Here is a 26608-nt window from a genome sequence, read left to right as displayed (position 1 = left end):
CTTTTTCTCCCTCCCACTTTTATTTATATACTTTATGACAAGAATTGTAATAAATCTCAGATTGCTCTGGAGTGGCGTCCCCCAAAGAGGATTAATACAGCACAGTAGTGTGGGAAAGATAAGGTTATGACCTGTCATTCACTGCACTGTAAAGGGCTCATAAACACTGCTACTTGGACAGGGGACAGGGGATTGACAGGACACACACACACACAAACACAGCTAGTATTTAAAATTGCTTAAAGGAATATATTTAGCTTTGTATTACTAGCATAGGGGTAGTATTTTTGAAAATGTGTGCTTCCCAACCCCAGTTTCCCCAGAGTTCTGAGAAATATCTTCATTCTTTTAAACCAAACCAAAGCTAAATGCAAGTATTCCTTTAACTCCAACATACAAAACGACATAATTATGGAGAACGGTGGCAGGACAGGAAAGGAGAACAGACTACGGCTGAGCAGTTTATAGTTTTCAAATCTAAATTGCAAATTGAAATAACGGAATTAGAAAGACTGCAGTTTATTTGTCATGTTTTTGATCGTTATTTGTTCAAACCCAATAAAAAACAATGCAATTTAAGCTATAATTTATATCATTATGTTCTCATTCTTGAGTACAGTGGCTCATATTTTGCTGCCTTTAAAGCCATAACACAGCAAACACTGAAATACTGCTCGCAATCGCAATTAGACACTATACCCAAACCTTTCAGCAGTAGAGGAGACTTCACATGACATAAATGTGTCATAAATACATTTGCAGTATGTAAATGTAAAAATCTACTAGATTAATTTTGGGTGTCTGGGCTCTGACCTCGTTACTCTCTCCTCGAGCTCCCTCTGAGATGTGCGACTGTAAGCTGGGGGGACTGGAGCCTTTTTTTAAAAAGCTGCAGCGGCGGCGGGAGCGGCAGCAGTGGCATAGATTTCAGGTGAGTGGAGTCAGCAGCAGGCATGTAGTAAGAATAAAAAAAATGAGCCTCAGCGGTGACAGTTTAAGTGCACGGACAAGATGAAAAGGGTGCGTGTGGGGGGATATGCGTGGAAGTGAGCGATGAGTACGTCTCTGAACTCGCTCTCGCATGTTTTGCATCATATAGCAAGGAAGTGGAGTTTTCTAACACACAGTAGTAAACAGTCGCGTTGCCTCTTTTCAACCCCTGACTATGAACAAACTACAGTATGTGTGTCTGTGGTAATGAAGGCATGTGATGTGGTTTTAAAGGTGTTAGAAGAACAGTGAAGGTCTATGGCACAGAGGAATTTACTGTGCATGTATGATTTGTTGACAATCAGAGGGACACTGAATATGTCCAGAGTTATCATTTAACAATGTTTCACGGATGTGATATGATTCACGATATGAGAGGGAAAGGTCCTTTTTACGTCATTATTCCTCATTTTTTCATTCGAGAAACATATTTAAAATGATTGCTGTGTGATATCTGTGCAGACCTGTGAGAAACATAGATCATAGATCAAGTGAATTAATCATTCTAAAAATGATATTTTGACACACACATTGCAATTTCGATTCAATTTCGATGAATTGTTCAGCCCTAAATGATTGACATGTTTATGGACACTTGTTTTACAGAAAATATTAAGACACATCTGGGGCAAAAAATTCAACATGGCTCCATGTCTTACACCTTTATCTAAAGGGAAACTGATCTCTATTACATGTGTAGTAATGTGGCTAAAACATGCTCCTTCCAAGTCATAAAAGTAAATAAGCTGAGGAAATTTTAGCCGCAATAACGTCACAATAGTACTTGATGGAAAATTGGCTGAGAACTGAGGTACTAAAAAATTCACAAAAATTGAGAGACGGTACAAACATGCAGTCATTTATAGAAGAAAACAGACACAATAGGAGTTTGAGAGACACAAAAGGCAGGAAATTAAAACAAAAAACTGCAACAAAAGGGACACAATTAAAGCAATTACAACATGTCAGAAAAAAGAAAAGTTAATATATTCATTTTGCCGAGAAACATCTGCACATGTGTGCTTTTAGATTGTGCTCAGTTGCACCCACAGCGCGCGTGAGAACGATTCTGCCTCGCAGAAAAGGCTCAGAGACTCTGGAGAGGAAAGAATCCAGAGGCTGTGATGTTTTTTGGGGAAGGCCACATATCCTTATCAGCTTGGCTTCTCTGTTACCTAAGGATTAATTGTTGGCTGACACTCTCTCTTTGTCTCGTTCTGTCACTTTGAAGAAGCAGAAGCTTCAGGTTGTGTGAGGTAGTTATAAGCCTCAATCCGGAGACGACGAGGGAACGAGGGGGAAAGAATGGAGGCCCCTTTTTTCTGTTCTCATCATCTCCCTCTTTACCTTTGTTACTCTTCCACGATAACGATGTTTGGCTTTTTTCCTCTGACATTCTTGTGTGACCACATCAGCAGACCATGTGAGTTAAAGCCCGAACCGTGCTTGAAACTGTGATTTACTTCCCGATATCCCCGCTAAGCTGTATGATGTTGACTGTAAGGGCAAGAAAAACAATAATATAACGTAAAAAAAATAGAGATATCGGGGGACTTGCGGTGCCTTGACAGAGTGGTTTCCCTGGTTAACAGACTCCATCTAATTATAGAGCAGAAACAAAGCAGCGGTGGCGGGTGCAAACAACATGAAATAAAAGGATAAATAGCTCTACAGAGGCATTTCTGGAGAAATATATGGTTTGTATACATCATCATCACTGACCGGAGAACCACTAGAACACAGTAATAGTTGCTTGTTGTGGTCTGAAGCCTTGCTCTGGGCTGCAGCAACTAGAAATCAATATATGTGGAGAGGAAAATGATTCATCTTTAATATACAACGCTGTCTCCTAAACATCGCCATGAAAAGCAAAAGCAGAGGCAGATTTTGCAAAGAAATTGTGTCTCAATGAGACAATTTTCAATGCACAAAGTCTAGTCTAGACAATTTCCACCTTAATTTAATCTTTTTACAGTCGCAGCACTTGGTTAAGGTGAGGCACATATTTTGGCCTCATATAATACAGAAAATAAAGGAAATATTACGTGCTTATTTGCATTTAGTCAAACCACCTTGCACTGTCTCTGTTGCCACCACAAACAAAACATTCGGCTCCATTTATCCAAAGGAAACACTGCCTCGTCTGAACGTGTGATTGCATTTCCTACAAAAGGATCTGCTGCTACAGTTTAGAAGTATCATTTGTATGACAAAGGGTCGCTAATGTAACGCTGTGTAAAGAAAACAAATGATCTCAACACATCCAGAGTTGATGCACTTCCCTCGTAAGCATTTGGACATTCAGAAGTTCTTAATGTTCCCAAAGGGGTTTTTGTTTGTCTGCATGTTTGATTTGTTGACAGCGTGTCACTTTCTGACGACTGCCGTGGTCGTTTCCTTCGGCAGCTCCATCAAAAAATCCACCCTCAAAAGATCCCGAATTAAGATTTATCAGTTCCAAATAACCAAATTCACCTTTAATCATTTTCCTTTTAGCACAATAAGAGAATAAGCTGCCTCTCACAGACATCCGCTGCTCTCCGAGCCATTTTCATCACAAAGCAGGATGATCACTACTAATTGGCACCGAGCAAGAGGATTTAGACAATGGCTCGGACAATAACAAAATAACTTTGAGGGGGGAAAAGAGTCCATGGATGGAATGAGGGATGACTGCATAAAAGGGACTGGCAGATTGGTGACTAAACTCACTGCAGAAATAACCGATCTGCCAGTAACCTTTCCATAACCCCTCTATGCAATTCGATGTCTCTGCTGACTCTTTCATCAGTTTCCCTGCATTCAGGCGAAAAGGAGGCAGAAAGCACTATTTGCCCAACAGTCACGCAAGCTGATGGTCTGAGCTCAGCCGCAGCGGCGTTCATATGGGACGCAGCGGTAAAGGTCGTTTCTCGATAGTTCAACATTAGTGAGCGGAATTTCAAGTGAACAAGTGTTGTTCACATTTTGGTAGTCGCGCGCTCAACGGGGAGAACGCGGGGATTTATGAGGTGAGCCGACCGTAATCTGTCTCTGGAATAAAGAAGTGCAGAATCTAATGGGGCAAGTTAGTGATCATTCTCACTTCCAGCTTTATTGCTATTAAGTGCTTCCTATTGTCAAAGGTCTCATTCAAATCAGGGTGTCAGTGTGCTGCCCCCCGAGCTAAACCCACGAGGAAGACTTTCATCGCTTCAATTTAATACTAATCTTATCCGCAGTGCCATCAAAAGAATGAGTTTGTAGCAAAAGTGGGAGTCGCCATCTGTAATGCATTTGTTGTGCTTATGTTTGGTTTGGAGGAGGGCTCGATATAATTCTTTTGGAAAAATTCACAAACCCTAACAAATCACTAGGCATAAAAAAAGAACAGAAGTAAGTGGGGTTGGTTTACCCAAGGGGGGATTGCTTAGTTGTGTGGAAATAAATCCTGCTCCTTATTAGACAAGCTCTGCATGGGGGCAAGGCGACGTGATGCCGAGCAATTAAACCGCGGAAGAGTGGGACATTAAAACTCATCTGACAAATTTCATTCGTTCTAATTAAAAGTAAATGCGGAATTGCCGTCCAGGGCGTCATGTAACAAATGTGCTTACCTTGATTTTTTTATACTGTGTGAAGTACAAAACAAAATCATTGTTTAATGGTTTTCATGTTTACAATGACCACTCAAGTCACATCCAGCCAATTATGAAGCACTTGTACGTTTTACACTTGTGGGAACAATTTGGGTCTTGGCCCAGGACCACAAGGACAAGTGGATGACCTGGCTCTATCTCCTCAACAACAGCCGTCTTATCATCCATCACTGCCATTGTGTGTTTTGGGATCTCAAATCTTGGCCTATCCTTTCTTGCATTAACAACTGATCCATGCTAAAGCTATCATGCCTTCCTTGAATGTAAGACGCTACACACACTGGATGACTTTGGTTTAAAAGGCTCTTCTTGGCTTGGTTCCTGCTTATTTATGCACTTTTCTTCAGAGAACCATTATGCCTTACATTTGACATTTTGTACCTGTCTGCTCCCCGTGTTTGGACCGAAATGTGAAAAAAACTTACAGTTCCTCTGCCCCTGTTTGCTTGGAATACCCTTCAAATGATCATTTATCTTAAAAGACCGACAACAGGAATCCATTGAACAGTGCCTGTGTTCTTAAATCGGTACTGCAACCGTAACTCCTGCACTTTATTGGTCTATTTATTTGCACTTTTATATTCCAATGTTTGTTTTGTAACTGTTATCTCCCTGTTTTTATTAACTATGACGTGTGCTGCTGCCTTACTTGGCCAGGTCACCCTTGCGGAAGAGGTCTTGATCTCAATGGGTCTTTTATCTGGTTAAATAAAGGTTAAATAATAATAAAAAAAATGTTTTAAAATGCTAACCAAATCAGACAAAGTTCTACATGTCCTACAGCCTCCTATTAAACTAATGGAAATCTACAGACCGTTAGTCTTTAAGTCTTAAATTCATTTAAAGGCATTTTTTAATAGTTATATAATATATGTACATCTAATGGTGTGGTTAATGGGTTTCTAATAATCGGTGATGATGGGTGATGAATGGCGGAAAAGAATAAACTACAAAATTAAAAACAAGCTCTGTTTATACTGTATATCTCAGCTTGCCAAAACAATGTGGCTCATCAGTTTACGTATCTACTGTATCTGCCGTACTCAGACTTCCCTCTTTCCTAGGATTTAGGAACACAAGCAGCAGAGAAGTCAAGTGGTGCTTTTCCCCCCCGAAACAACCCGTCTTAACCCTCTTATGTCTGCAAGCATTTCACTCAGTGAAAATGTCCCGGGGCGAGACACTGAACTCAGAACTTGCAATCCTGTCTCAGGATCTGACCTCATGCCTTCGAGGAGCAACGCAAAGAGTATTTCTCCACTTGGATCAATACGTGTCCCGTTTAATATTAAAGGAAAATCTGCAGGGTTAAGATCCTCTATATTGGCATATATTAATTTCAGCACTGCCTGCTTGGTTCCTTGGTGCACAAACAAAACGGTGTCTATTCTAATTAAACATCAACACTGCAAGCCACACAAAAATTACTGGCAACTAAACAAATCTCATTTTCCCTCAAGAACAACCACAAAAGTGCAGGTTTGACTCTATTTTTTTTAGGGATAGAAAACGGGTTTATGCTAATTCAACTCCTGTGACTGAAATGTTACAGTGAAGAATTTTCAGTCCGTGTACGTCCATAAAACACATGTATTACACATACAGACACATACTATCTGTAAGTGTGTGACTCATCCCACTATTAGACTGTCTCTGAAGCACAACAAGCAGCCATAATCTGCTGGACACTGCACTGTAATGGCTCTCTGCGAGACAGCTAATAAGTTACACGCCAGATTGCAAACTGCAATAAGCCCAACTGAGTCACTATTCTGGGCCACATCATTATTTCTCAACCCCGCTGACTGTGACCCCGGGGTGGGCTGCAAAACCGCTCGGAAGGGTTGAGGACATGATGTGGCCCCTGGAAGAAGAAAGAATATGCAAGACTTTCTCTGTGCTTTCTGAGCCACTCTTGTTCTCACCATAAAGAAAGGATGAAGTCTTGTTTAACCTTCTTTTACGAAACCGTAGACCCAATACGTTAGAAGTTGTATATTCAAACTAACATATGTAAAGGTTAAATAAGTGTTTATGTGAAGATTACTCTTTAAAACATCTTGTACACCTCTGTATGCTGCACACATGTGAACAAATCACAGAAAATGTAGCTTGCCGAGACTACAGGTGGTGATGTACTGAGAATCTCACGAGATGATTGTTTGTGCATCACTAATGACATCATTTTGGTCCTGTCCAATTTCGGATTCACCACTGTTTGTGGAGACATTGGTACAGATCCCTGCTTTGAAGTGTATAGATATGTATATACCTTTTAAGACACTGTATTATTATGCATTTATGTATGCCTTTGTGTGTACTCTTCTATGTATTGAGCTGCATTTGCTATGTATCATTATTCAATTTTATTCTTAAAGTATTATTCTTTAACTGGACTATGAGTTCATAATTATGTCTGAAATGAAATGAGATGAATTTGCCAATGATTCATCCTTATTATTTCCCCCTTTTTTCAAAATTGCAGTATCACTGAGTGAGTCACGAGCACAACAGACGACTTGAAAACCAATTAATCCATAAATCATCCCTACCTTTTCATGGCAGGAATCATACAGTACATTATGCTTGTGCCTCTGTAGCTCGCTTGCTTGTCTCTGGCAAAGAGCGAGCGACTATAGGCTAATTAAAACTATCGGATGTGTGTCACAATGAATTTACGAGTGGGAGCCAAGAGGTTGCCGTAACGAACAGATCCAGCAGAGAACCGCTGCCCGTTAATAATCTTATACAGGAGCAAAAGGGAAGATATTGATCCAGGTCTCTCTGCGTGAGCTTGCAAGTAAGCGTGTTGTATGTGCATGTGCATGTGTATGTGTATGTGTGTGTGTTCACGTGTGAGAAAATGTGTCCGAGTTGAAGGGCAGAATTTACAACCTTTATTCTCTTTTTCACCAGATAACACACTGATGAATAGTTATGATTATGTTGTTCAGGGTGGTGGTGGTGGTGGTGGTGGGGGAATCACCTAACCCAGAAAGGATGGAGTGCGACAGGGGGGAAATAGTGGAGCAGTGAGGCTTAGAGGAGCTGGAGCCTGTTCAGCACCATGGAGAGCTCTTTTCAGCATCATGGAGAGCTCCAGCGGCTCAACTCTGCTGCTCGGCCGCAGCGGAGCCTCAGCTGCTGGGGTGCAATGACAAGATTTCCCCGTGAGAGAGAGCGATGGAGCAGCTCATTTAACATATTTAGAGGGAAAATCTCATTCTGTCAAGAACCCTGCTATTCATGAGAGTTTCTGCACTTGATGAAGGGAGTATAGTGCTCTAAAAAGACACCGATTGGTAAGAGATGAAGTCTTTCCTACATCCTGCCAAAGAAATGAGCTGACGGGCATGAGAGCAGGTGAAAGGTGGGCACAGAGGAGCCCTATTAAGACTCAAAGCCAAGTGCGGAATGTGCGTGACTCTCCGTGTTATCACTGCCAGTGGTGCCTCTGCTGCGTGAGCAAACCTGGCGCATCCGGGCAGCGGAGACTTCTTCTGGAGCCATTATGTTAAAACACTACGTTGTTGTTGTTTTCGAGGACGCAGAGCCTCGATTTAAATCTGACATCTGCTTATAGTGCATGATAAACCTCTAATAGACGGCGAACCAGAGCGAGTGTGGTTAAACGGCATCACAGGCTGTCACTGACATCGACCTGCGCTATAACGCAGCAACACACACACACACACACACATGCATGCATACACTGGTATCTCCACGGCTGCAAACCCTAGAGCTCCCCATCTTATTTAATGACACATTTCTGCTCAGCTTTACCCACAAAACTAATTCAAAATGAATAAGTCGCCGTCAACAACCTCCCTGTCTGCGTTCACTCCTGACGCACATACACACGACGCAACGTCGTGCCCCCAAAAAGAGCCAAACTTGTTTAAACAAAAACAACAAATACATCTTCACGACACACAAATAAGAGCCAGCGTGGGTAAACACATCTCTCTTCTTACCTGCGTTATTCTGAGGCAAAAGGGGACAGAAAAGAAACGGGAATTCGCGCTAAACGTGCCACAGCGTTTCCTCGCAGCGACGCGTCCAAACTGCGCTCCTTTAGTTCCACAGCTCCTCTCTCTCTCTCTGGTCTCGCTCGGGCTTTGAAAGAACAGGCTTCAGGTAGATATGTGGACGGATGTGTCAGTGGCAGCTGTGTTCGTCAGTAGCGACGGGTTATAATAGCGCGTCCCAACTCTCAGCAGCTGCAGCAGCGGCGGCGGTTTGCCATCCTCCGGCTCGTCCGGCTCCGGGTTTGTTCACAGCGCTGCGCTCCGCTCCTGCTCTGCCCTATTTCAACTCCTCTCACTCCTCTCTCTCTCCCTCACTCTCTCTCTCTCTCTCTCTCTCTCTCCCCTACTGACGTCAGCCGCTGCACGCCAACATGCGGCGAGGCAGCATCTGCAGATTCATCGCACTGGAAAGCGACATATGCGTGCGCGCGTGTGTGTGTGTGTGTGTGTGCAGAAACAGTGTTGGTGTGAGTGATATAAGACACTACAGCAGAGACCAAAGACTGGAGGAAATCCAAATAGTATTTGCAGATGTTTAAGGTTCCTTTCTTCATTTGAGGGATGGAACATTATTATAATGTGTTAATAAATGTAGGTTTTTGCTAAAATTGCATCATTTTGATAAGGTTTTTTAAGTTAGAGCTGATGTGAAATCCTAAACATGCAGGGACAAAATACAATGTAAAGCTTTTTTTAATTTACTGCAGTCAATAATATAAACGACAACATGGCCCAGACACACTTCCAACGCATTTTTCTAACATTGACAACTGAAAAATAGATAATAGTTGACAAAATATGACTTAAACTATAACTACTACTATATAGATAAGAGGAGAACAAAATCATGTGGTTTGTGTCTGCGTTCATCCAGCGAGAATACTCAACAGTCAAATGTTGACAGAAGTATCTTAATCCATATTTTATTTGGCGTCACTGACTAATGAACCATGAATGGTGTTCACAAACAGGAGAGATGGTAATATTATAATTACATACATACATACTGTAGATGGGCAAGTTTTAGAATTAAGGCAACACATGTTTTTCAAAGTTGAAATCAATCGTAATCCTGACACTGGCGTTAATCCAGAAACATGCATCAAGCACTTTCACTCCTTCTTCCTCCTCCTCTTTCCTTTGGTGTAAAGTGGGACATGGGATAACTGTGCACGGCACAATTAGGCCTACATACCATACTCAAAAGACACACATGAATGTTGGCGCCCCCCCACATCAAAATTGCATGTGGCACTAAAACATTGATGCTCAATGTAACATTTATCAAGATAATGAAAAAAAGACGACTGGAAAAAAAAATAACAGGCAAAGAAAGAAATAAAGTCTTGTCAAATACTCACTTTTATTTCTAATTCACAAATGCCAGTTTATGGTTGTATTTCAAATATCTGCTTTTAAATTAATTGGACACATAAAGAGTGGCAGGGAGGTAGAGATAAGGAAGTCAATTAAAATGGTGGTGGGGGGCCGATGTGGGACAAAGAAGAAGAAGAGAGGGTGGTTCTTTGAAGACATTTAAAAAAAAAAAAAAACTACTAAGCACATTTCCTGAAAACGTATGTGCCCTATAGGATTACAGCTGCAGGAGGTGGGGCTAAGGTGATGCTATTCTTGGCTGCTATAGAGTCAGTACATCTACATACAAAATTACAATGTGAGTTTCAAAGTCAAGCCCTCGTTACAATGAATGAGTTCAAAGTAACGTTAATTTTATCTGTTGTTTGTTGTTGCAAAAGATATCCTCTGATCTCAATGGGACCAACCTGGTTAAATAAAGGTTTAAATAAATGACGATTTCCAGCAACAGTACTGCAGTTTATAAGTCTTCTACTTCTACTTTTGGATCAAAGATTAGGGAGGACATTTTGAGGCATGCACAGAACCCCAAGTCCAGCTCTCGTCCGAGCAATTGGACTATGAATTGCATTATCAGGATATGTTAGTCTGACTAAGAGTGGCTCGATTTTAGTCGGACTAATGTGTTTAAATGACGGTAAGAAAACAAATGGTCTTTGTCCGAGTAAAATCAGACTTTTGCCATGCATGTAAATGCATTACAGGCCTATACTTTGTTGGTTTTGGTTGCTATTTTTCAAACTTAGTGATTTTCAGCCCAAAAATCTGTTAATCTGAGAGTTAAAGAGAGATAGGAAGATCATCTCGTGTGGGATTCAGAACAATCCCCTGACTTCCGAGTGACTTAGCTTACAGAGTGGTTTTATTGTTGTAAGAGTATAATCATTATCATCACGGTGTACCTTGGGTTATACACCGACTTCAATCTCTGTGCACACCCGAACGCATAAAGCATGACATCACACTTCTTATTTACACTAGAGATGTAACGATATGAAAATTTCATATCACGGTTATCGTGACCAAAATTATCACGGTTATCAATATTATCACGGTATTGTTAGATGTGTTCAAAATGTTCCAAAAGTACTGAACACACACACACTGAAATCTTTTAACCAAGTTTTATTTAAAAAAAGATATTTTATATTATATGATTATTATTATTATTATTATCATCATCATCATTATTATTATTATTATTATTATTATTATTAATAATAATAATTATCATCTGACTGACTGACACACACACACACACAGGTCCTCACTCTGTGTCGGATAATAATTAAGTAGCAGCGGTCGTACACAGCATAAAAATAAAATAAAAAAACACAGAAACAAACACATTTTGGTCTGCTACGGTACCTGTCGTCTGCACACTACTCGCTTTCGCGAGACAAACCATGACGTTTCCCACTATTCCGAAATCCCGTTTTTGTTGATTTACCCGCTGAAAAGTTGTGTGTGGTGGTCACGGAGATGGCTCATCATATTGGAAGTGGCTTCGCGCCGCGAAGTTCGCAGAGATTTTTTTTTTGCATTTTCTGCACAAGGATTGATTGTCTTCAATTATTTTACTCTCAACATCCTTTAAAAATACAAAATATGCCCAGATTTCTGATCTTACGGGGGGGTAATCTCTGGAGGGCAGGTGGCTTCAGCCGTGTTGTCGCTGGACAGACAGTGCAAACTGCGCATGCGCGCCCGCTTGAGCGAGTGCCGTTCAGGTGCTGCTGCTTCTCCAGGAAATGAGCAGTATCACTGTGAGTTTTTCGGTAATCAGTTGCGGTAATCAATCACGGTTTTAACGATAATTAAAATTTGAAACGGTATGATAACCGTCGGGAATTTTACCGCGGTTTATCGTCATACCGGTAATCGTTACATCCCTAATTTACACTCAAGTCTCCACCAAAACTTGGCAACGTGACGCTAAATGTGTCACTGACCCACTTCCATCTAATTTCTCTTCAGGGTCTCGCCCCGGAAACACACACCGCTTCAACGCGCTTTCCATAATACATTTTTACAAGGACAACTTCAGAAGACACAGACACAAACACACATTCCGTCACCTGTCTCTGGGACATTGCGGTGGAAATGTTCCGATCCATATTATTGACGAATGCATATCACATCTCTTCATAAAACCAACAGCTCTCTGGGCAACGCGGAGACGATCTGACTGCTGTAGGCGTGCCCTGAGTGGCAAATCAATCACACCTAAATGGTACAAATATGAATCGACCCTCGAGGGGCTCACGCAGACCTCAGCCCATGAATCGCATTGCCACAGCACCATCACATGCGTTTTACCTACAGCTACGTCCACGACGGGTCAAAGTGAATTTAAAGAATGTACAGCAGTCATAATTAGCTCAGGAGTGGGTTCTTTTTTTTCCAGTAATACATCTGAAACATAAGATCATCTCCCTTCAACCTTCAGGGCACTGAGGCATGTGTCAGCACTAAAAGGTTCCTCACACTGAGCTGCTCCCTAAGAGACACACAGACACACAGACACACAGACACGGCACGAGATGGAACCATAACTCTCCTTTAAGTCCGTTTCCACAGCGAGTATAGTGATGCAGCTCACACACACACACACACATATCACATATCTACACCAAAAACTATCACTGTAACTGCACAACATTATTGTCCCCAGCTTTTCCAACTTGTTAAATAAAGAACACACTGTTTTCTGCACTGGAGAAGTGTTTCACATCATTCCCCATCTCTCTGTTCCCTAATTTTCATCCCTCAATCTTTGCAGTTTGCCATTTAACCCTTTAACACGCAGAGGACACGTTAAAGCCAACGTGTGGTTATTACGGTAATTTCACTTGCACTGTTGCAACTAATGTTATTTTAAATATGTGATATAGTGTACAAATATTCATGTTTTTTTCTAAATAAACCTTTTTGTTTTTCTTCATTTTAAATGTTTAGTACACTATTTTTACATGCAGTAAACTGTAAATAATTGCTAGATATTGAAAGCCATCTGGAAAAATGGGCAAAACCACTTAGTGGTTAAAATAAGCAAAAAAAGTCCAGACGGACATTTTGAGGCTTAGGTGTTGAAGAGTTAAGGACAGCAATACCAAAAATAGTTATATACAATAATGTTATATATTCATTATTTAGGAATATAAAATAGTTTATGTATGTGTTTCAACAACAAAAGTGAAAAAAACTGTCTTTTCTACATATTTCACTCTCTATCTTTTAGTTTTCTTTGCTCGTATTTGAGGTTTAGAGCAATTTAGTGAACTGCAAAGTGTTAAATAAAGCACATCAATCATCAGGTTGAATTTGTGCTGCACCACCAGTTGAAAAATTAATGTCGTGTGGAATATGGGCTCGTGCAGCTGCAGCATAAAGAGCGGCAACTCCCTTCCTGGCTGGAGGATACTTTTACCTTGGTCAGCTTTAGTTTGTGAAAACTGAAAGTAAAGGCAATTTCATAAATTAAAATGAAATAACAATAAACACAAACAAGCAGCTTCTATTATTTACTTTAAACCACTGTGGCTATACGCACCTCAACGACACACTTCACCCAGTACTCGATTACACAGAGCTCAGAGAAACCTGAACAGTATCAGGTACAGTACATCAGTTCAATGACTCCTGACATTTGATGTTTCTTCTGGACAAACCAGAGCTTTTGATAAGTTCTGCAGCATCTTTCTCTCGCTCCCTCTCGCTCCCACACACAGAGCTGCATTTGTCAGTCTTGGCCCCCGTGTTGGTGCAACACCCGCAGCGTCTCACCCCCTATACCCTTACTTAATGGCCACTGTTTTCTCCTCCTCCTCCCGAACACCTTTAATACGATGGCAGCCGAGCCACCAGGTTCCCCAGATGACCATTGAGATAGAGCTAACAGATGAAAGCAGCAGTAAGACGCTGGCGGTAATGGTGCTTCAGCTCCAACTTAAAGCCCATATTTCTCTCTGATGGCTTCGCTACCCTGACTCCCCGTGACACCTGCAAGAGTGAGCTGCTTGGAGGAGTTGTTAGCAACAGAGAGGTAGGATCTCACACACACACAAACACATACACACAAACCCACACACTTTGAGTTCATCTTCTAATTCCTCTTCTGATTAAATACACTTAATATGCCTGCTTAATAACCCCCTCGTCTGCCACCGGGGAAAAGCAAGTCAAGCAGTGCTTGACCAGTTAAAGCTAAAAATAGCTAAACAGTTGGGAGGTGCTCCCCCAAGGGGAAAGTGGAGGTATAACAGAGGGCGTGCAGGGAGGCCATATGCAAATGAGGCACTGCCGGCAAAGCATGCGAAATGGTTTGCTCTTTTATTAATTTCTTCCCCTTTGGAGAATTCAACTAAATAATTAACGTGTTGAGCACAATTAAAGGCATCCACAAATGGGATTTTACATATTATATATTCATTCATTCATTCAAGTCAGTCTCTCTTACACGCACACACACACTGGAGTCAAACACCTGTTTTTTTTTTTTGTCTGAGCAGATTGAGAATAAAATAGTTTTGTAATATTATTGTGTAATTAATGTTATTGGTCATGTTCTTAAAGTATTTATAGTTTATTCTTCATCTATTGAAATTGTGTTGGCTAAAAAGAACTTTAATCGTGAACTTTAATAATAATAATAAAAAAAAACAACTTCACAATTAAGTGTAAAACCCTTCAGCTGCTGAATGACTCTCTGTATAACGTGAGTTTACAACAAAAACATTTATGGATTACCGCGAAGGCTTTGCGGCGGCAAATCTCACAGAGCCGTGATCCAAGTTATGATCTCTGTGTTTCTCTCCGTCACTATACATCACCGCGTGTCATTCTCACTTTAAAGCTTTCTTTCTTTCTTTCTTTCTTTCTTTAATCACCTCATTTCTGTGTCGTTGAATCACATTTGGCAACGGCGGCATCTTCAGCCTTTTTCTCCTGTGCTCACACTTTCTTTCTCATTTTCCAAGAGTCACACTTTAAATTAAAGTTAAATTACTCTGGAGATAACGCCCTTTTGTGTTTGAATGTGCCTCCGTCTATCCTGTTAACAAGTGGTGTGGTGTGCATTACAGCTATTTTTGCATTATACACTACATTATTTTTGCTTTCAACGTTAACCAAGCAGGTAAATATTATATAATCCATTCAGGGGAACATTTCTTGTTATACAGGACAAAATATAATCCAAAAGTCAGTCCAAAACACTTCATTTGACTTCAAACCACATTGGATTTACTGTCTTTCATGGTCCTGAGCATCCATTACCATCCTGGATAAGAACAATTTTCTCTTACAAATGTCATCTGCTGATCTGATGAGTAAAACTGTTATAGACAACAAATGCCATTGTTTATTTCTCGCTGTAACAAACTGCACAGTCGTCAAGCTTTGATTTCATTTCATTAAATGCTAATTTCCGGATAGGCCGGTGGAACATGATTAGAGAAATAGAAAGCTATGAATCTTTATACAATTTGTTGGTCGGAAAATCCAATGATGTCTCTTCAGAGGAAAATTTATCTTTTTTTAAAAAAAAGATAGAAAGGCACCGGGATCCTCAAGGGAAGCTGCCATAACAGTGTCGCTATTATTTGTGATTATGATTAAGATTATGAGCCCTAAATGTGTTCCTGTCATTTAGCAAAGTAATTCCCTCAAAGAGATGATCTGTCTGATGGGATTTGGCACATTAAACAAAGTTAGGGGGGATAATACCAGACAGTGAGGTCTGAACATGGCAGAGGTTGAATACACAGACAGTGATGGTGACGATGCCTATGGGGAAAAAATGTGCAATGTCGCAGTGTGTGTGGACTAATATCGGTGTATTTGCTTTTAGGCTGTTGTGTGTGGAAACAACTACACGGTTGTGCTTCATATTTAAGGTCTCTTATTCCCTCTTCTGGACATAGCATCACGTCGATCACAACTCCCGTCTCAGTCCAGTTTATTTTGGCCTCCGTCCACCGCCACTCCCCATCCTCCCACTGGATGTCCTCACACTTTCATCCCAATCAGTCACCGGTCTGCCAGATTCACCCACACCAGGACTCACACTCCTCATAAAATATGGATTTTTTTGGGGAGAAAAAAAAAACAAAACAAAAAACACAGATCACGACAACTGTGCGATTGCGACAGAGAAGCTTGCCTCGCCTCGGCACGGCACGGCACGGCACAGTTATTTTTCGCGTTTCGAGATAAAAAAAAAGCCGGACAATGCGGAATTGTAGATCAGTTAAAGAGACTAAACAATCCTCAAAAACCTGGTTTAATCTCCAACAATAACCAGGGAAATATATAAAAGGTTGGTGTATCTAGCGACAGCACTGCAGTAGGAGGAAGTCCTGAACAAATATTTATAATGAACTGATTCTAATGATTCAGTTACACTGAAAACAAGGCAATCAGCGATGGAAGACTTCACCCCATTCACGCAACAAGCCTCTGGCGGCCTCTGTTGGTCATATTGACAAGTGCAAGTGCGGAAACACAGACAGACAGACACACAGAGCCACTAAAACCAACACTCCACACCCACTCTGTGGTGTGAAGTTACAGGTCACGGCAGTTTGATGCAGCCATGCAGTGATGACTCCGCCCATGTTGAGTAGGTACTATTTTGTATTGGAAGCTGGGACCATACGTGGAAAAGGGGCTTAAGATAACTACTCTATACAAGTGTGATGTCAACATGTCAGTTGCAGAATATCACATTGACTTCCAGTCTGGTCAGTGAAGAAAGCAAAATAAATCTGAGGCTGCAATGAACACAGGCTCACAAACACTGCACGATGAAAATGTAGCTTCTGTTGAGGCAGATGGTCAGGGTCAGAATTTGGCATCAAGGCGAAAAATCAATGGACCCAACCAGCTCCAAGTCCAGACAAGTGATTGTGGTTTAATGGTGTGGTGGAATGTTTTCTTGGCAAATTTCGGGCCCCTTCACACCATTCAGTCTTTGTTTGAATGGCACAGATTAAACTCATTATCACTGCTGACCGTCTGACATCCTTAACCAACCGCATAATTAGCCATTTTTCTAAATGCTGCATCCAGAAATGAGAATGTTTTTACGACCACAAAGACAAAGACATCTTGAAAACTGGTATGATGAACATGACGACGATGAGTTTAATGTGCATCGGTGTCTCTCCCCAGATGCCAGATCTGAACCCAGTAAAACACAGTTCTGGATGTGGATGAACAGAAGATTGGCAGCATAAATGTGCAGCTGACATGAGCGCAGGAATGATCGGGTGCCATCCTGTCATCACAGAGCAGAAGGATTCCAACCTCTCGTAGAATCCATGCAACAAACATTTGAGGCTGCATTTGAAAGCAAAGCTTCTACCCAGCATTAGTGTGTCCTCATTATTTTGAATGTCAGGGTAATATGAGCTTGCTCCGATTCCTCAGAGTTTTGGCCCACGTGAAATCCACAGATGACTGTGAGAAATGTCATGAAGTTCCGTTTACGTTAAAGCTTTCAAAAAGTGGAATTTTAAAGTAGTTTTCCTGCCAGAGCGCTGAGGCCACACCTTTTGATGTAGAGATAATATTTTGATAACTTAAAATCTATATGTATATTAACATATGGACCAAGTTTGACACGGCAAGCTCAAATATGCTAGACGTCTGGGTGGGTGGAGCTAATGGGAGTACATTAGAAATTAGTTTGGAATCATGAGAGCAACAAGTGTACCAAGTATGGCTAAAATCGGAACTAGGAACTATGTACGAATTGGACAAGATAGAAAAAATCTTCCAAAAAGTTTGGCCACTTTGGCCACTGGCACATTCATGCTCGGGCTCTAATTAGTTAAATAATATGCAATGTGACTCCCTAACCACCAAGTGTTAGACTCAACTCTCCGTCAAATCAAGATCAGACCTAATGAGCTCTGACTGTAGCAGACAAACACACTGCTGACGAGTTCAAAGCAACTAAACGCTTACAACGCCAGATTCTTCCATAAAACCCAAATGTGGTAGTTTACTATGGTCTAGTAATTATTTCGCTTATCATATCCGTTTGATTTATAATCACATCACAAGCCATGGAAGGAGTTTTTAAGCCTTGGGATAAATAAAGTGAATTTTATAGACGGATGTGCCTTTAAAAACAAAAAACTCTGTGGGGAAAATAAAACAGAACCACTGACAAATAAATGAATAATCAACACAATGGGCTAAAAAAAAAGAAAAACTGAATAAAACACTCAGACAGTACAAGAGGGATTCAAATTAATAGAGGCCAAGAGTCAACAGGGCCCAGCAGACTAATAAGGGATCAAAGGTTCAGACGGATAACAGAGTCCAGTCCATGCAAAGTCTGGAAATAAATCAATAACATGCTAAAATTCATTCTCAACCCGATAGTTTGAAGTCGTTCCACTGTGCAAAACAATGTGGAGGTTGACTTTATGAAATGATTATATTTGATTATCTTAATAAACCTCATTCACAGCAGTACAGAAACTAAAAAGGGAACATGTTCCGCTCAAAGCCAGAACATTGTTGCCAACCATCAGGCTTGGAGCCTTTTCTGTTGCAGCTGTAGCCGTCACATGATTCAGCAAAGAGTTTGGGAAGTACAAATTGGAACTAAAATGATACAAGATATCCATTATTTTTTTTTAAATAAAGACTGGATATATCACTTCAAGGGCTTCAATGCACCAAACTTCTGACATTTTAAACAAAAATATTAAAGTTTTCAGGGGAAAGAGGCCTTTTTAAATATTATTTACAGTCATTTAAACTATTTTTGCACTATATTGCAGTGTGTTTGCATAATACACTGCATTATTTTTGCTTTCAATGTTAACCAAGCAGGTAAATATTATATAATGCATTCAGGGGAACATTTCTTGTTCAAAATGTAATCCAAAAGTCAAAAAACAAAGTATTTATTTTCTATTAGTGCTAGCTTTGTCCATCCTTATCAAGCTTTGACTAAATCCTATTACATTTACATAAATACTGTAACTTAAACAGAATTTTGCAGCTAGTGAACATATTGTCATGCAAATACAAAGCGTAGTGATGCTTTACTTTATGATTCAGGTGATGTAGTGGCCAATATTTTGCCACATACAGTTGAGACTCTACGGTGTACTGTACACTGTGCTGAGAGTAGTATTTTCAATCATGCAGTAAATTAGGATTTTCCTATTTTGCACATCAAACTACAAATTAATGTGTTGCTCCTTGATTCCAACACACACAGGATTCCATGGGGACTCATTTGGGAAATGCAAAAATTGCAATATTCTGTTTTCTTCGTACACAGACATGCAAAAGAAAACCATTTTATTTACTTAATATTTATGGCTAGAGTTAATAATCCTGCCCCCCCCTTGCAGATTGTGGAGAGACGAAAAACTATTTAACCGCGAGGAGCAAAAGATCAGGAGCAGCCACACAGAGGGATTATAAATGACTGCTGGCCCTGCCAAAGCCCAGAGACCGATCAATACTGTAGATGTGAATCTTAGTCATTATGGTTGACCGAGAGCCAGCTTGGCACAGAGGGACTGGTTTCTGCAACGATCCTCATTAGTTGTTGTCACTCCCTCGGTGTAATTAATATGCTAAGATGAAAAGCAACTGTTCCGCTCTGACGTGTCATTTCAATATCATTTGCGAGATCCTACCGAAAAGGCCAAATTGCATTCGATTTTTGATTTTTTTTATTATTCTGAAGCCACGCTCAGACTAAACACCTCGGTTTGTTCTGCGTCTGCGGCGTGTTTACTCTTGTATCCAATCGAAGGAGATGTACATTTGATAATTGTCCCTCGCTTCTTTCTGGGAAAGACTTAATGAGAGAGTTAAGTGAGAGTTCAAACGGGTAAAGTGGCTACAATAACAGACGCATAAAACCAGTCTGATGTCATTTATTTTGCAGTTCACAAAACTGGAGATTTAGTCTCCTCTTCACAGAGACAACAGCACCAGCTGACAGCCGAGATAGCACAAAAAAAAAAGGATGAAAGGACAAATGAAAGGCTGCTTATTTATTTAAACACATTTAATGTTGCGGGGAACAACAGGAAGTGAGCGTAAGTGAGCTGAAACAGCAAAAGTAAGACTCTTTTCCATATGTGTGTCAGGGACTGGAGTATCTGTTAAAATGTAGGTCACAAGGCAACAAGGCAACATTTTGACATGTCACATGAAAAAATAATTAAGTTCTATGTTGCAGCTACAGTTTCAGAGCCGCGGTACGGTCCACGCTCTCTCGTGGTCACGCTGACATGGTTTACTCAAACAATGCCATTGTTACTCTTTGTTATCAGTGCTGCTCCCAGCATGATGTCAAAATGTCTTTACCTCCACTGTCACCCACGTCTTCACGGATGGAGTGGACAAAGATGGAGAGGAGGAGGAGCAAATTTATTTCCATTACTCGTCTGGCCAGATATTGCCGTTCAAAGCCCTGCACCCCAGTACTAATGTTTATGGGAAGAGTGAGTTTTACGCAGGTTGGATCCATAACTCAGGCGTGTGCCATAAAGCAGAATGTTGTAGTTCTTTCTCGTGGCATGGACCCAAAAGCAGAAGTTACAGAGTGCCAATGCAGACGATGACAGGGGTGACATTTACCCGGTTATTTGAAACCCTACATTGTGTTGCTTTAATCCAGAACGTCTCGGTCACCCTTTAAATGCTTTAAACTCAGGGTTTTGATTGCTGGGATAAGTGTAACACATTGTTTGGAATGCTTTTATTTTAACTTTAGACACTGGACTGCTTACAGTTTTTAATTCTGAAGAACGAAGCGTCTTGTTTTGCTGTGTTTTGCCGTTTCAGATTAGGAGAGGACGGGGAAACACATAAACACTTCATTTTGAATATCACCTGCGCAGATGTGTGCTTTCATCTGGAATATTTTGTGCGGGTAAACAAGTCCGATGTCATCATCTCTGTCTGCGTCTCAGATTTTCCGGTTGCACCGTGTTGTCTGTTCTCTGTCGCTATTTCAGGAACAAACGCAGACCTCCATGAAAGAGGCAGACAATGGAGTGACACAGACAAGCGAACGTGAGAGAGACACAGATGAAGCGCGCGCATATGTATATCACGCCTTTGCCTTTGTGTCCCCCGCTCGCACATGGAACTGTGTGTGCTTTCTTATTTATCTCATCATACATTTTTGAACAAGGCGTCACAGCTCTGCTATTCTTTTGCATGTGCCGAATCCATTTTGAGTATAAAGTGTGCGCGTGTGCGTGTGTGCGCCCCAACTCATCTATCATTCTTGTTCCTTGCCATGATCAATTTTTAGGAACCTTCAAAGAAGCGTGGCGAGTCTAAAATTGTTTATGATGATGATTCTGCTCTGACTTGTGAGAAATAATCTTTTCCATGGAGCGATGAGCACTTCAAAATGTGCTTCCTTTAACTCTAACACGGTACTTTCATTCCCTGCAACAATCCAACCACACATACCATCAGCAGTAGGAATTACCCTCACGCGATGTCCTTGAGTGTCAGAACCACCAACTAACAAATTCCAAGCCCGTCTTTTGGAAAAATCCATTTCACGTCTCGTCATCTCATCTTCTTTAACAACATCTCCCTCCATGTAATTTATAGACTATTTCTCTCTCCATTAAAGAAGCCTATTTAACAGATTCATTTAATAAAAGGATCAGTACTTTTGACTCACATTGAAATGGTCAGTCTACTACAAGAAATGAGACCGTGTGCAGTCAGTGGTGCCATCCACTCGGCCATAAAATGGTCATCCTCTGAAAATGGCTCTTCCTCCCTCTGTGACAGCGCATGACCAATCACAACTCCCTCACAGACACACACGCACTGTAACTGTACATTCACACATGTGGATTATGTGCAGCCGCTGCCTTATTTCATGTTTTTAAAGCTGCACAGATCCCTCGATAGGACACAAATTATCCATGAAAGTGTCTGCAGGTCTACTGGACGCACAGAGTAACCAGTTCAATATTCATGTGTTGTGTATAACGGTTATCAGAGGTCTCAAATTCACTTAAATCCACTTAATATCACCTTAAAATGTCTGCTTTTGATATTTATGGATTTATTTATTTATCGCTCTTTCAGCTTCTCCCTCCTTAGGGGGCGCCACAGAAGCTGAGCCGCATATTAGATTAGGCATCTTTACACCGGATGGTTTTCCTGACACAGGAGTACACTGGATATGCACCCCCTGTGGCTGGGGGGGTCAATGTAGAGTGTCCAATTAACAAGGAGCAATGGGGATTTGGTACTTTGGAGGTCTTAGACCGGCAACCCCTTTAAATACAAGCCAAGTTCTCCTTTTGTACAGCTTTGGGCTGCCCGTTTTTGATAGAAACACTTTTATTTTGAAATTCTGTGAAATATTGTCACAAAGCGTGATGGAATATCGTAATCTGAACAGATTAACTTAACAGTAGACACTGAGTTTGAGACCCCTGTTCTCGGCTCTGAAAGGCATGTTCTCACGTTTTCCCCAGATCTTCGTGATAACCTTTTATTTGTGGTGTAAATCTGTCTCTTCCAGGTAGACCGGGTAATTACGGTGAAAAGTTGTAACGACTAAGAAACAATGAGCCGTATATATACGCAGGCCCACCTCCTCCCACATACTTAAACACACCACTGCTGTCCCTGCGAGCGGCAACAAAGTGCAGCGTATTCACCGAGCGAGACGGATGAGAATCCATGACGCTGTCTCCTTTAATCACTGGGCGTGTGCGACCGCATCAAGAGGGTGGAGGTGGTTTTTAAAGACAACTGTTGCTGAACTACAGACGTCACTGATACTGATGAATTTAAGATAAATAACTAAAATAACAACCGCCACAATGCCATTACAGGAAAAACTAAATTATGCACACACTGGTCCAAATAATAAAAAGAATCATGGTGCCCCCTCCCTTGTTTCCATCGGCAGTAACACTGCTGGGACGTCTCTGAAAAAGACATCCCAAAAAGGTGAGTCTGAGGCAGAGAAGAGGGGGGGGGGGAGGAGGAGGAAGAAACAGCGGGATGACGCTTGAGCATCGCTTGTGGGTCAGTTTAAAAAATGTATGAAATACTTTAAAATAGTAGGGGGGCACAAACGTACGAGTACTTTTCCAGCTCTTGGTGATTGCACCAGTAGTATATCAGTAGTTTTATTACTGCAGAGGCTCCTGCTCTATTCAAAAATGTATCTCTATACAACAGAGACACTATAAGAACGCATAAATATTCCACAGAGCTCCAGACAACGTGTGACTCAGTTTTGCTCACAACAAACGAACAGCAACCAGTGCCAGTTTCAAGCTTCAAGAGTTCAATGCACACTTTAAACCCACTGAAAAAAAAATACCCCAGGATTGTTACTCCAGATTATGACAGATTATTCCAGGCCTGCAGCATCACATCCTGAACTTTCTGATAAACATTCCCCTCATTCTACACCAGAGAGCAACGAGATATTTAAGTTAATTAGCGTCAAAGTCTAATGGAAAAACGACGGTCAAAAAGATGCTTCTTTAATCTCAGTGTCTCCAAAAGTGTACAGAAAAGATGTTTTCCTTTAAATTTACTCTCAACTGCCGACTGGGGAGCTGTCAATCTGGATGCAAACTTCAGCGACGTGATTGACGACGGTACGCGATGTGAAATGTTGACATCACTCCGCCTTCTACGCCTACTAGAACTACGCAGTTCTAATAATCCAACATGGGTTATTCAGGCTTTATCAGAGATTGGACAAAGGCCTGTGTGAGAGGTTTTTCAGCCACCTGTCCTTCCCTCTGCTGTGTTATAGCTCCATACCATAAGCAGGAGAAGGCTGCTGAATGGTAACTGCAACGAATGTCTTGCACGTTTTTTTCGAAGCAGTGATAAAAGTACTGGCTGAATTTTTAGTCTCTCATTGTGCTAGAAAAGAAAGTAGGGACATGCCAAGGGACTTTTATCTGGAAAAATGTGCACATTAAGCCATATTACCACCAAACAGAGTACAATTTCACCAAAATGAGAGAAAATGAACCATGTCCAAGCTTTGCAACCATTTTTGTACTGTTCCCAGCAAACAGTGTAAACTACAACTATTGCAAAATAAGGTACATTTGTTAGTGGTCAAGTTATATTTAAGGTTTTTAATATTAACTAACCTTCCAAAGCCTCTATATGATATCACACTTGCTTTAACGGTGAATGCACATCCATATGCAACATTACAGTATGTAATGAACCACAGATACAGTACATTGGAAAGCTGCGTAGACCTGAGGTGAGCAGGGTTAGGGTTAGGCACTTTCTATCACATTCACGTTTCTCATTTTCATATTTGCCAAATCGAACTCTCACAATTAATGGTCCATTCAGCATCTTGTGCTGCAGTGAATAAGACTTTTGCTAAGCGGTCACAAAGGTAGGATCTTTGACATGCAGGCCCAGACACTGTTAGCATTCTATTTAGGAAGACCTTGTCAGCCTCCTTTGAAAAACTATCTATTAAACTTGAGTGGAAATTGACGAGTGACACTACTTTTTTCCAGGGGTCAAGGATTAACTTTTAAACTAAATATTTTTCAATGACAAAATATCGCTTGAGAAACATGCATTGATGAGTCGCTGATGCAGTGAAACTTAAGAAAGGAAACTCATTTCTTTCCAAATCCTAAAAACTGCACTTGTTATTTGGACACGACCAAACTCTATTTAACACAGTCGTGAATCATGATTGAAGAGGAAACCCTCGTCTTCAAAAGGCGATAACGTTAGAACTCAAGTCGTTAAGTGGTGACAAATGACAAGACAATGAAATGTTTGGGAAGGCGTTCACGTGGCAGCTCTCCTGCCTCCCAAACCGATCCCTCCCGGTGGTTGGGGGTTTATTTGGAGAGTGAAGCAGCCAGCTGGCTGATACGGCTCTAAACCTGCAATCAGCTGCAGCGTTGACATAAATCTATGGCCACTCTTTGAGGTAAAAGGCACCAGAGACAAGTGCAAACGATAAAACACTGCTGGTGCGAGAAACCCATCTACAGAGGGAGTTGCATTATAGCCCACAGTAAACATTGACTCGTAAGATATGAGAGGACGTGTCCTCGGGTTGAGACAAAGGGACAGGTGAGGGGAAGGTTGAGAGGATGTGAGAGGGAAAGTTAACAAAGTGAGAAAATTGGTGTCATAATTAAGGTGAAAAATAAAGAAAAAAAAGTGCTATAGCCATTTTTTAGAAACAGCTTTGGAGGATTAAATAAAAAAGAGGGGTAAATGTGTTTCTTAGGCCCAGACAGACAGCTGTACATTATCAGCCAAAATATGCATAAATTGGTAAATGTATACTAAATTAGCTCATGACGTCATTGGAGTTATAAATCACATTTGTTTTTGAATAATTTAAAGAATAGATAATTAAATCCCTGGCATTTCCACACAAAAACTCACAATCATTACACATCAGAATATGTGTAATAACACCCACACGTTAGGCAAAACTGAAGAGCTTTAACGCTGCTTCTGCTCAATTTGGTCCAATAACACACAGCACAGTAAAAGCTAATTTCCTTTGACGCCCACGTGCATCACATCCACCTAATATTAACATTGCTGAAAACTGACAGCTGTGTGAGGTGTGAGATCCCCGTCATGCACACACACTGAAAACTCCAAAAAAGTCAGTAACTTTACTGATATGTAGTATTTGTAATGAAAGACGCACACTTCACTGTCATGTCTGTCTCATTAAGTTTCCACATTTAAGGTCATGTCCCTTATTTTGTTATACAAGCTCATTTTTGTCATTTTCACTTCCTGTCCTCCCGTGGTTCACGCCCATTCGAATACATGCACCTGTCCCAATGTGATCTACTTGTCTCTGGACTCCCTTCATGCCCTTTGTGTCAAGTTTACAAGCATAACTATTCTTTGTGAAATGTCCTAGTGTATAAAGAACTACTTTCTGCCTATTGTTTACGTTTTCCGATACTTGTGTAATTGTTTGCTTAATTAAACCTTGAGACTTTTTTCTACTGAGTTGTGCATTTTTGGGGTTCAATCTGTTCCTGGCTTGTGACATTTACGTTATTAGACATTGGCTATTTAGTCAATAAGAATCCTTTAATTTCCCCCATCTAACACAATGGGGGAAATTAAAGGATTCTTTTTCCCCCTCTTAAAAATGAGGGCATGATAGAGAATTTTAAAAAAAGATCCACGAACAGAAAATGAAATGTTTCTGCAGCAGAGGTTTTCAGAGTAGGTCTCCCCGAGGGGACTCCAAGCAGATTCAGGGCTGGTTTTATTACGCTGGTTATGAAAAGGAGATCACATAGTGTAGCCTAAATGTGTGCGATTTGGTGACAGTGACACTGATAAATGCCTTTCTTGGCAGGGCGAGCGGTGCCTTTTCCAAGCTTTGTATAAAGTGGTGGTCGAACAAACTCAAACTCCTGTGAAACAAATGCAGACACTGGAATTGATCTTACCTTTGATTGTGACCATGAGCGGTTGATTGTGTTTGCGGTGAACAAGTGACATGTTCAGCACGTCATCGGCCTCTTGCCCAAGCTTAATCTTCAGAAACCT

At 40.9% G+C, this 26608-nt stretch overlaps 1 protein-coding gene across 2 annotated transcripts in view; it reads right to left on the bottom strand.

The window, feature by feature from the left end:
- Positions 1-26608, bottom strand: part of fstl4 (follistatin-like 4) — a 202685-nt gene extending 176077 nt beyond the window's left edge. Inside the window, exon 1 of one of the 2 annotated variants that reach the window (XM_058627444.1) lies at positions 26509-26608. The gene's annotated coding sequence lies outside the window, so the exon portion shown is untranslated. Of the gene's footprint in view, positions 1-8602; positions 8933-26508 lie in introns of those variants that run through there. The other variant, XM_058627443.1, reaches the window with a different exon arrangement.

This window comes from Solea solea, chromosome 4, assembly GCF_958295425.1.
Source record: "Solea solea chromosome 4, fSolSol10.1, whole genome shotgun sequence".
NCBI classification, from domain to species: Eukaryota; Metazoa; Chordata; class Actinopteri; order Pleuronectiformes; family Soleidae; genus Solea; species Solea solea.
Note: the sequence above shows the minus strand (reverse complement) of the source record. Positions and strands in the feature narration are given on the sequence as shown.